Below are 8,049 nucleotides of genomic sequence, written 5' to 3' on the forward strand. Positions count from 1 at the left end.
AAGCCCAGAGAGGTCACTACTTTTGACATTCCCAATAAATTTTATTTTAGTCTCGATTTGCATTGAATATGAAACATTAAGTTCATTATCACCAATATTAGAACTTACATCTTTTCCAGTTTCTACACAAATTTAGCAAACCATGTCTTGGTTTTGTTCTATATAACATTTCTGTCTCAGAGATTCAGTGAAGAATAAATTTAAATGCATGTAAAACTCTTAAATTAATGCCTGACACATAATTTGTTTTCAATAGATTACTACATTTTATTCTGGGTGCTAATATCAAGATTAATGACAATGAATATTGGTGCAGACAGACTCCAGTCCGAAAAGTAGAACAGTGTATACCTAGAAGAAGGCCTTTGCTAACAAGCACCAGGGCTCCTGGCTTTGCCCACCATAAAACTTTGATCTCTGCATCAGTAGTGATATGCTAGCTCAGGCCATCAAACATGTGAGTGGGAAGAAGCCAAGAAAGGGAGCAGATATGTTAGAGAGTGGAACAAAAACATAGAATAATTTTGCTAAGCTCTAAGGTATGGTTTAAACATACCAAGATGAAAATTAGTGAGAGGAATATAGGACCTTCCACTTATATTTTAAAAGACTAAGTGCCCAAAAACAGATTGGAGAAGACATAACTTACTCTGGCATGTATGGAAAGGATTTAGAGAACCTGGCTAGCAGGAAGTCTGCTGTGAGCCAATACTATAATTTGACTCCACAAAAAGCTAATATGATCTCAGGGTGAATGTATAGCATTATGGTATTTAGAATGGGTGGGCAAGGACACACTGAGAGTTTCAAGTTTAGTTCTGTACAACTTACTTTAAGAAGGAAATAAGCACAATAGTGTTTGTGCTTGGAAGAGAGTGACCAGGACAACCAATGAGGGCTCTCGACCTTATCATCTGCAGAATTTTTGAAGGATCTGGTCCAAAAAAATGTCTCCGGGCTATATAATAGCCTACTTCAAATGCTACCAGCTATGGATGAGAATGAGCATTTATTGTGTGGACCATCAGGGTAGGATCAAAGGGCAGAAGATGAAGTGAGATGGCCCCACGATCAGAATGTTCCGGAAATGAATCACATTGGTAGGTAGTAAGTTCACCATCAATGGAGGTGCTTAAGCATAACCTGGAGAAACACCTGGTGGAAAGTAGTAGAAGTGTAGTAGAAAGAAAAATGAGTCAATGTGCCCTTTAGAAGATCCCTTCTAATCTTTTTCTCTATTCTAATCTTTCATCTATGAGACTTTGAATTTAAGTATGTGAAAATAAGTGTGTGCAAGGCTCAAATTGGAAGCAAATATGGAAAGATGCGTTTGTTTAAGTTGCTGATCTCTTAATTTCAAAAGTATTATATTTTAGATTCCCTGCATTTGTACTCTCCTCCCCTCGTGATTACTGTTTTTGATATTATATTTTACATCCTAATTGTTTTGTGTATCCCTTAACTGCTTATTGTAGATACAAATGATTTTACTACTTTTGTCTTGTAACCTCCCTACTAGCTTTGTGCATAGATGATTTCCTACCTTTATTGTATGTTTGCCTTTACCAGTGGGCTTTTCCATTTTGTAATTTTCTTGTTTCTAGTTGTGGCCTTTTCTTTTCCACCTAGAGAAATGCCTTTAGCATTTGTTGTAAAGCTGGTTTGGTGGTGTTGAATTCTTTTAGTATTGCTTATCTGTAAATCTTTTGATTTCTCCATCAAATCTGAACAAGATCCTTGCTGGGTAGAGTATGCTTGGTTGTAGGTTTTTCTCTTTCATCACTTTAGGTATATCATGCCACTCTCTTCTGGACTGCAGACTTTCTGCTAAAATATCAGCTGATAGCCTTATGGGCGTTCCTTCGTTATGTTATTTGTTGCTTTTCCCTTGTCACTTTTAATATTCTCTATCTTTAATTTTGTCATTTTGACTACAGTGTGTCATGGTGCATTCCTCTGTGGGTTAATCCTGTATGGGACTCTAAGCTTCCTGGACTTGGGTGACTGTTTCCTTTCCCAGGTTAGGGAAGTTTTCAGCTATTACCTCTTCAAATATTTTCTCAGGCCCTTTCTCTCTCCCTTCTCTTTCTGGGACTTATAATGCAAATATTAGCTCACTTGATGTTGTCTCAGAGGTCTCTTCATTTTTTTTCTTTTTACCTGTTCAGCAGCAGTGATTTCCACTACTCTGCCTTCCAGCTCACTGATCTGTTCCTCTGCCTCATTTAGTCTGCTATTGCTTCCTTCTAGTGTATTTTTCATTTCAGTTGTTGTATTCTTTAATTCTGTTTTGTTGTTCTTTATATTTTCTAATTCTTTGTTTAAAACATCTAATTTCTTGCTCTGTTCATCCATTCTCTTCCTGAGTTCTCTGATCATCTTTACAATCATTACTGTGAACTCTTTCTCAGGTAGGTTGCCTATCTCCACATCACTTAGTTCTTTTTCTGGTGTTTTATCTTGTTCCTTCATCTGAAACATATTCTTCTCTCACCTCATTTTGTCTAAATTGCTATTTGTATTTTTACGTATGTTGTAGGTTGATTACGTTTCTTGACCTTGGAGAAGTGGCTCTCTGTGGAAGACATCCTATGCATCCCAGCAGTACACTCCCCTCCTGCCACCCAAGGGTCCCAGGGTAAGTATCTGGCCTGCGTTCGCAAACTCAGCCTGAAATCTCCGGGACTGTAATTTTCTTGCTTCTTCTGTCTTTCCCCTGGTGGGTGAGGCTGGTCTGAAGCCTTACACAGGCTTCCTGGTGGGAGGGGCTGGTGCCTGCCCACTGGTGGGTGGAGCTGAGCCCTAGCCCTCTGGTGAGCAGGGGCATGTCTAGAGGTAGCTCTAGGCACAGGAAGTCTTTAGGCAGCCTGTCTGCTTATGGGTGGGGCTGTGTCCCCACCCAGTTTGTTTTTCAGCCTGAGGAATCCCAGCATTGGAGCCTACAGGCTATTGGGTGGAGCCAGATCTTGGTGCCAAAATGTCAGCCTCTAGAAAAGCTCACATAGATGAATGCTCCCCAATATGTCTGCCACCAATGTCTATGTCCCTAGGGTGAGCCACAGCTTCCCTCTGCCTCCCCAGGAGACCCTCCAAGACCCACAGGTAGGTATGGCCCAGGCTCCTATCAAATTACTTCTTTTGGCCTGTGTCCAGGTGTACATGAGACTTTGTGTGTGACCTTTAAGAATGAAGTCTCTTTTCCCCCAATCTTGTGGAGCTCCTGCAGTCAAACCCCACTGGCCTTCGACACTCTGGAGGTTCTTCTTCCCAGTGCTGGACCCCCAGCCTGGGGGGCCTGATGTGGGGCTGAGAACTCTCACTCTTGTGGGAGAAACTCTGTAATATAATTGTTCTCCAGTTTTTGGGTCACGCACCTGTGGGGGTGGGGTATAAGATTTGATTATATCACTAGTCCATTCCTCCTCCTAGTCTCATCTTCGTTCCGTCTTTATGTCTTTAGTTATAGAGGACCTTTTCTGATAGGTTTCAGTCTTTTTCAATGATGGTTATTCTGCAGATAGTTGTGATTTTCGTATTCTCATGAGAAGAGGTGATCTTAGGATCCTTCTACTCCACCATCTTGGCCACTCTCAGAAAGATATCATCAACTGAGAGTTTCATGTACATTAAGGTCCTTCTTCACTTATTCATACTGCCTTTCTCATACCATATAAGAAGTGTGCATGGGGGGGAAGTAAATAATAATCTAGACCAAAGAAAATATACATTAGAAAAGATCAACTCTAAGAGCAAAGAGTTAGGCTATATTATTAGAACTATATTATATAGAATAACTATATTATTAGGTCACTTAAGTTTCTATTCAGTTATGAAATGAACCATGAATTTGGCATTGAGCTTCCTGGTGGCCAAAAAAATAAAAAAGGAAATCAGTCACATGATTCTCAATATTCACAAGAAAAAACCATATCACATCTTCAGGACAAGCAAAACTTCCCCTGGCACTAAGCCCTGAAGGGAATTGTTCTTGTGGGGGCATTGATTAATGTCATGGGTATTGTCCTTAACAAAACCCCTGCAGCAAATAATAATGTAAGCCTTGAAGCTGTTTCTTTGACAGTGTTCCTGGGAGAAAACCCAAGGGCACAATGCAGTAAAAACAGTTTTCACAGGCCAGAAAATTATTGTTTGAACATTTTATAGTCTAGGTAAACCTAAAATTTAATGTCTAAACTATATTTTTTAAGTTGAGTGGATGACATACCGTTCAGGAAATCCTTTATAAATATTACTTCTCCAGACCAATCAGAGAGCTTGAGATTATACTCTGAGATAAGGGACCAATTCTCTTTAACTTTATAAGCATTTCTTTTTGCTTTAACTCCTGTCCTTTGTTGTCCAAAATATTATGCAGGGCCCTTCTCTTCTGCCAGCGCTGTTCCCCTTCCCCAGACGCTCACCTACAGCCTCTATATACAGCTCACTTTTCCCTTTGTGGTACTAGACAGCTTGTGTGACATGTATCCTCCCACTGGGAACTAAATTAAGACATCAAAATCTTGTCACATCAGGCACCTAATAGTCACTAGTTGTTTGCTAGCACTGTTCATTTGGGAGGAATTCAAAATTCTGATCCTGAAAGAAAGCTGCCAGTTTCCATTAACAGTCATAGTCAATTCAAATATCTTGGTTGGTATCTAAGGGTAGAAAACTGATAGAGCAAAGGGTTAGTGGGACTTTACCTGCACTTTGAACTTGCATTGGTGAACTAGCATTTAAGGATTGGTGATCCTTCCCATCAATCGCCGATTGATCACTATAACAGAAGACCTGGAGTGGGGAAAGAGGCATATAATAATGACCTAGACATTATTTTATAACCTACATGCTTGGTGCCAACCACATCTTGTCCTTCCCTCCCACTCTCTCATCAGCCTTCTTTCTAATCTTAAGTTCTCTTTCCTCTTCTTACTTGTTTATTGTCTTCCTCCTCCAACTATAATGTAAAACCTTTAAGTGCAAGGACCTTATCTATTTTATTATCTCCAGGGCCTAGAACCATGCCTGGCACTTAGACACTCAATAAATATGTGCTGGGCTGGCTGAATGAGTAATTGAATAACTTAAATTTTCCAACTGGCTTAGTGATAGAAGTGAATCTTTTTCCCTCTGTGGGCTTTTGCTCCTTCCTCTTTAAAAGGAGGAGTTGGGGCCAGTGTGGCTGGGAGTGAGGGCTGTTCATCAGAATATGTTCTCCTCTTCTTCTATGGTAGGAAAGCTAGCTGAGAACATGACTGCCCAGCAGTTGGGCATCCATGTGACTAAGTTCCTGCCAATGGAATGTGAGTAGAAGTGATGGAGCCCTTAAGACAACAGCTGTGCCTTCTACATATTCTCTTTTCTCCTTTCCTTCCAACTGGAGACTGAGCAAAACACCCACCCAGCCTCCAACCTGCAGGCAGTGGGATACCCAAGAGGATGCCAGAGCTGTTCAGCTAGTCTGGACAACTTCTGGCCTGGACAGAGCCCAACTACTTACCCCAAAGGAAAAATGAGTCATTGCATTTGGGGTCTCTTTGTTACAGCTGTTTAACATCCCCCTTTAATGGATATAGCTAGATAATCTCTGGGGACCCACTGTAGTTCATAAGGGCTTGATTGGTGATTGACTTCATCATATATAATCAGTTACTTCACTTTAGAAATAGGTTTTCTCAAGGACGATCATCACGTACAAAGGATACACTTAAAACTTGATCTTAATATTTTTCTCCATTTATATGAATGTGCGTTTCTTGGAGACAAAATTTAGTGTGCATCTTTGAAATAATCACCTATACCAGCTGGATGGAATGAGGGTTGAATGCATGGCTTCTTTATGAACCACAAAAAGTACAGTAGTAATAATCATATAATCACTACCATTTCACACGCAGAACAGTACATGTTCCATCATGGTTTATTTATAGTGTGTTCTAGCATCTGAGTATTTCCCAAATCGTGACAAGTATACCAGGAAGAGGAGAGGAGATGTTTTAGACAGTCATAAACTACTTTTTAATTTAATAGCTATGTATTATTTTAATGTATATTTAATGTACCTTCAATTTATGTCAAATGAATCTTCTTCCCGGTTAGTGGGTTAGTATAGTTTTCCTTAAAGACAAATTTATGTAAGTACATGATTAACTCAAGTGAGATTAAAAATGACTAGCAATCATAGGCACCTTTGTGGTTTACAAAATACTTTTTCAAATTAATATCTCTTTAAATTTCCTAATTCAATGTGTTAAAATGCAGTATTAAAGCAAATGGAGAATAACACAGAGTTCCATTTTTTAAAAGACTGAGTATGTATTATGTTGCTAGCATTACAACATTAGTAAAGGAGACAATTTATGGGCTTTGATAATGAAAGAACTAGGCTCAGAATCCAAGTCAGTCACTCATCAACTGTGAAACCCAGAGCAGGTCTTTTATTCAACAGTCAGTAGGCACTTATTGAGCACCCTATGTGCGAGAGGCATGGCTCTAGGTGCTTGGGATACGTCAGTGAACAGAACAGCAAAGATGCTTGCCCTTATGGACCCTAACTTCTAATGAGGGAGACATAAGAAATAATTAAATCAACATAATAAATAAGTAAATTATATACTGCATTAGAAGATAAGAAGTACCCTTTAAAAAGAAGGAGAACAGGTGGAATGGGAAGGAGACAGTATAAAATAGAGTGATCAGGGCAGTTATCATGGAGAAGATGACATTTACAGAGGCTTTAAAAAGGTAAGAGCATGAGCCAACTTAGTGTCTGGGGGAAGGAGGTCTAGCAGGAGGACTTCCTTTGGGCTTTCTAAGGCCAAAGTGTACTTGGTGTGTTCAAGAAACTACAAGGAGGCCAGTATAGCTGGAACATAATGAGTGAGAAGAAAAATAGCAGGAAACAGGGTCAGAGGAGTGGGGGCAGGTGGTGTAGATCATGTATGGCCCTATAGGCCATTGTATAATAACTTCAGCTTTGATCCTAAGTGAAACAGAAAGCCATTATAAGGTTTTGAGCATAAGAGTAACATGAAATAACTTATGCTTTAAAAGAATGATTCTGGCTGTTCTATCAAGAGTAGAATGTAGGGGAGCAAGGGTGGATTTAGGAATACCTTTCTGGAGACTTACAGTAATCCAGGTCAGCAACGATGGTGGCCAGGACCACAGTGGTAGCAGTAGATGTGGTGAGAAGTAGTTGGACTCTGCTCTGGATATATGTTGAGGGTGGAGCCATGAGAACTTCCTAATAGGTTGGATATGGAGTGTTGGAAAGAGAATGGAGTCAAAGATAACTCAGGTTTTTAGCTTGAAAATTGGAAGGATGGAGTGACAACAGCTGAGCTAGGAAAGACTGTGAATAGAGCAGTTTTGAGGAGTAAGATCAGAGTTCAATCTAATATTGAGATATACCATTTCTGGTGTTCTTTAGTAAATATTTTGCATAAATCTATATTCCCAGCTTGTATCATTTTTATTCTGTCTGAAAGAATTCCTTTAATATTTCTTGTAGTATAGGTCTGCTGGTGATGAATTCTTTCAGTTTTGTATTTTTTTAATGTTTTTATTTTGTCTCAGTTTTTGAAATATGTTTTCACTGGGTTTAGAACTCTAAGTGAACTTTTTTTTTTTCTTTCAGTATTTTAAGATGTTGTTTGTCTTCTGGTTTGCATTGTTTTCAGTAAGGCTGTCATTCTTATCTTTATTTCTTTATTTCTCTGTATACGCGGGCCTCTCACTGCCGTGGCCTCTCCCGTTGCAGAGCACAGGTTCCGGACGCACAGGCTCAGCGGCCATGGCTCATGGGCCCAGCCACTCCGCGGCATGTGGGATCTCCCCAGATCGGGGCACGAACCCGTGTCCCCTGCATCGGCAGGCGGACTCTCAACCACTGTGCCACCAGAGAGGCCCTAATGTGTCCTTTTTTTAATCTCTAGCTTCTTTCAAGAATTTCTCTTTGTCATTGGCTTTGAGCAATTTGATTATGATATGCCTTGATGTTGTTTTCTTAATGTTTCTTTTGTTTAGAGTTTGTTGAGCTTTTTGTGT

This window comes from Delphinus delphis, chromosome 8, assembly GCF_949987515.2.
Source record: "Delphinus delphis chromosome 8, mDelDel1.2, whole genome shotgun sequence".
Taxonomy (NCBI): Eukaryota; Metazoa; Chordata; class Mammalia; order Artiodactyla; family Delphinidae; genus Delphinus; species Delphinus delphis.